The sequence below is a fragment of the Galeopterus variegatus genome, unplaced genomic scaffold (assembly GCF_000696425.1).
Source record: "Galeopterus variegatus unplaced genomic scaffold, G_variegatus-3.0.2 Scaffold1013, whole genome shotgun sequence".
NCBI classification, from domain to species: domain Eukaryota; kingdom Metazoa; phylum Chordata; class Mammalia; order Dermoptera; family Cynocephalidae; genus Galeopterus; species Galeopterus variegatus.
In genome coordinates, this window is record NW_007727124.1 from 359221 (window position 1) to 363864 (window position 4644).

At 44.5% G+C, this 4644-nt stretch overlaps 1 protein-coding gene across 1 annotated transcript in view; it reads right to left on the bottom strand.

Annotated features, from left to right (window-relative positions):
- Positions 1-4604, bottom strand: part of YEATS2 (YEATS domain containing 2) — a 108470-nt gene extending 103866 nt beyond the window's left edge. The window contains exon 1 of the mRNA XM_008574212.1: positions 4482-4604. The gene's annotated coding sequence lies outside the window, so the exon portion shown is untranslated. The remainder of the gene's footprint in view (positions 1-4481) is intronic.
- Positions 4605-4644: the final 40 nt, after the last annotated feature.

The window sequence follows — 4644 nt, forward strand, 5'->3', positions numbered from 1 at the left end:
TTTTTTTTTTTTTTTTTCCATTTTTTTTTTTTTTGTCTTTTTGCGTGTCCGGCAACAGATCGCAACCCTCAGTGTCGCCCCCGTACCGGACCGGGACCGACAACGGGATCGCAACCCTCGGTGTTGCTCCCGCGCCTCGCTCAGCCAGTGAGCGGGAACCGGTCTGTATGTGGGATCCGAACCCTCGGCGGGAGCGTCTCCACGCTTCCCAAGCGGCACACCAGCGCAGTGCGGCACACCAGCGCAATGCGCCACCGGGCCGGCCCCAGAAAGAAAAATCCATTTAAAACATGTATTAAAATGCAGGAAGCTGGCCAGTTAGCTCAGTTGGTAGAATGTGGTGCTATTTAACACCAAGGTTTGGAGTTTGATCCCTGTACCAGCCAGCAAGAAAAAAAAAGAATGACTGAAAAAATAGTCTTAAAAAAAAATTCATTAAATTTAAATCATATCCAGGATCTATTTAGGCCAGTATTCTGTCTCCAACCTTGCAAACTAACACATAAAAACATTTAGGATAAAATAGCTATTCTAAATTATGCATGCCAGGGCCAGCCTATGGCTCACTCAGGAGAGTGTGGTGCTGATAACACCAAGGCCACAGGTTTGGATCCCTATATAGGGATGGCCGGTTAGCTCACTGAGTGAGCGTGGTGCTGACAACACCAAGTCAAGGGTCAAGATCCCCTCACCGGTCATCTTAAAAAAAAAAAAAAAAAAAAGTTAAACACATAATTACACATGACCTACAATTCCACCTAGGTAGATATCCAAGAGAAATGAAAACACATGTCCATGCCAAAAATTGTACGTGAATATTCTTAACAGTATTATTCACAATAGCAAAAAAGTGGAAACAACCCAAACGTCCACCTATTGAGGAATGGATAAAGAAAATGTGGTACAGACCTACAGTTGAATATTATTAAGCAATAAGAAAAAATGAAGTATTGACACATGCTATAACATGGATGAACCTTGAAAATATTGTGCTAAGTGAAAAAAGCCAGATACAAAAGGCCATGTGTGTATTATTCTATTCACAAGAAATGTTTAGAAATAGGCAAATCGAGATATAGAAGGTGGCTACCAGGGGATGAGGGGAGAATTAGGATTGATTGCTAATGAGTGAGGGGTTTCTGTCTGGAGTAATAGAAATGTTATGGAATTAGACAGTGGTGATGGTTGTGCAACCTTGTGAATATACCAAAACCCAATGAATTATACACTTTTAAAACAGTGAATTTTAAGTTATGTGAATTATATATCAATTTTAAAAAGTAAACCCACACTCTTAAGTAAACTAACTCTTAAAAACAAAATGCATAGCAATCACCAGTATATCCACAACTGTGAATAAAAACATTACAAATAAATTTGAAGCACGCCCCCCCTCCCAGTCTTCCCACATTCTCCTCACACTCAGCCTTCGTTACTAGCACATAACAAGTACCCCCTCCACAGCTCACTTTTCAGATAAGAAGCATAAACAATCCTTGCCTAGGAGAACTAGTTCTTCTGCCTCTCCAGGGCTACAGTCATCAAAGTTCACATGCCTGAACATCTCACAATTATCTTCCAATGGGTTCATATTTCACCTCTATCTTCTCCACTTACTGAAATGCTCTTCATCCTCCAAGAATCAAATTAGATTCCAACTCACCCATGAAATGAACTCCAGCCTTTGAAAACCTCTTTTCTTTTCTTTTTTTTTTAACTTCCAAAGAACAGATAACATGGAAACAATCCGCTTCATAAGTCTTGTCTTCTCTGAGGGTAAAAGTGCACCAACCCCCACCATTCATTGGGCAGCAGTGTAGAAAACAGACTGAAAGGGGGGCAGGATTAAAGGCAGGGAGGTGGGGGCCAATTTAAGGAAGTGGCAAAGATTCAAATAAAAATCTGTATTTGAATGAGAAGAGAGGAGGACCAAGTATTTTTGAGAATCTATCCTAAGGAAGCCCTGTCAAGGCAGGGCGATGTACATCATCTGTGGGCTGTGGTCACAGACCTACAACCTAAATGCTAGTTTTCCTCTTCCTATAACTTTTATAATAAAAAATAGTCCATAGCAAACTGTAGTGCATCTATTAAATGAATATGAAGGCATTGAAAACTGTATGAAAAACATATGGGGAAAATTCTGCAAGCTATCTGTCAAGCCACATATTTTTAATATGTAAAGAACTTTTGACAATCAACTAGAAAACAAACAAAAAGATGGACAGAGAACAGGAAAAGAAATTCAAAAATGGCCAATAAATGTGAAAAAATATTCAAACATACTAGTAATCAAGAAATGAAAAAAAACAAGACACCATTTTTCTTCTATCAAATTTAGTTTTGGGACAGATGGAAATAAGGTACCTTAAAGAAGGAAAACTTCTTTCTGTCTCGAATCACATTCATTGTCCTCACTTCCTCAATCCTATTCATCACACACAGTATTCTAATCTGGTTTCCAACTCCCACTTCTAGAACTGTGGACGGTAATGCTGATGACCAAAACCAATAACCTCCAGGTTGCCAAATCCAACTGACAATCTTACCAAACATCTCAGAAGCATGGATAACAGGACCAATTCACCATCTTCCAGAAACCTACCTCTCTCAGTTTCCATGATAGCAGTCTCCTAACTCGCTGGCTGTTTCTCTGTGTCCTTTGCTCAATCTTCTTCCTCTACGAGACCTAGAAGTATTTCAGTGCCTGAGCCCTTTTCACTTCTCTAACCACACTCTTTCCCTAAGTGATCTTACACAGTCTCATACCTTTGAATATCATCTATATATTGATCATTCCCAAATTTTTATATTTAGCTCTAGCCTCTCTCTTTCCTGACTTCCAGACCTGTACCTCCAACTGCTTCCTCCACATACTGACTTCATAACTAATAAGCATCTCAAATTTAATACGTCCAATACAGAGCTCATGATTTTTCCCAACTCAAAGTTCTCTTCGGGCCGAACCCGTGGCTCACTCGGGAGAGTGCGGCGCTGGGAGCGCCGAGGCCATAGGTTCGGATCCTATATGGGGATGGCCAGTGCGCTCACTGGCTGAGAGCGGTGCAGGCGACACCAAGCCAAGGGTTCCGATCCCCTTACCGGTCACACACACACACACACAAAAAAGGTTCTCTTCCATTCTTCTAAGTACATGGCATCATCATCTACTCAAGTACTCAGAACAAAAGTCCAGTCCTCTCCAATCCATTTCCAAGTCTTGTTCATTCTACCTCCAACATATTTTTAAATTTTTTACTCTTCCCCATCTTCACTACCATGGGCCTCGTCCAATCTATGGCAAACAGCATCCTAACTGATCTCCCAGCTTCCACTCTGGTCCTCTTCCTCCACACAGCAGTAAGATCATGCTACTCACCTACTTAAAACCTTTACAGGCTTCCTATAAAAAATAAACTCCTAATCAGGGCATCATCTGCCTCTATCTTTGAAAGAGTATACACAACCAAAAATATACACCCATTGGTAATATCTCTAGTCAGAAAAACTACAGGTACTTTTTCTCGTTCTGTTTGTCCGTATTCTTAAATTTTTCTAGGATGAATACTTGCTACTTATTAAGAAAGGGGAAATAACATTGCTGAATATATATAATATTACATCACATTTTTTACATGTTCATGAGAAAAGGGAATGGAAAACATGGGTCAATTCTGTAACTGTCAAGAAACATACTTACATGAAAATACTAGCAAACATATTCCAAAACTTTAAGAATGTTGTGCCAAGACTGCAGGATTATTGGTGACATTTCTCCTCTTCTACTTACCATGTTTTAACACAATTACATTCACAACAGAAAAAAAAAAAACAGGCTAGGTTATAAACCTCACTGTCTTGGGCAATCCGGCCACAAGGCACCAAGCCAGCCTTTCTCACATCCAAGCTCCCACTCCAACCCCGCACGGTCCCGCACACTGGTGCTCTGACTCGGCACCATCCCTGGCTTATCCTCCTACCTTTCTAAATCCCACCCATCCTCCACGAGGGAGGAGGCGGTAGGGATGGCGACAGGTTGGAGGGACATTCCGGGATTCTTCTGGTAAATCCACAACTTGCTGGTGCTGGGGCCAAATCTTGTCTCCAATGCCATCAGCAGGCCACCAAGCTTCACATCCTGAAAGCTCCGGCCACTGTGGCTCCAGGGACATCCCCCCATCCCCTCAGAGAGCGCGGCGCCTCCTTGAAAAGGACCACCCCCTCCACTCACATCCGAATTCCGGGTTCCCGATTCTGAAGCTCCTCGACAAACGCCCAGGATCCAGCCTGCTCCTGGGATTCTCTCCTCTCTGCAGTCACCAGCTACCCCCCGCTCCCCTCTGCCGGGGGACTCGCCGCCTTGGGCGACAGGAGGGGTGGGGGAGGGGCGCGCACGTGCCCGCGCCGCCCCCGCCCAGACAATGCCCGGGAGAGCGGGGCGCGCGCCCGGCCGGTCCCATCCTGCTCCCGCCAACACTCACCCTTTCTCCGGGTCTCCGGCGGCAGGACGGGCCCCGCAGGGCTCCGCATGAGTGCCCGGGGAGGTGAGGGAGCGGGCGAAGCCCCGCGGAGCCGCCCCGCCACGAGGCCCCGGCGACCCCGCAGCTCGCGGAAGCACACTGCTCGGCAGAGCCGAACCGCGCG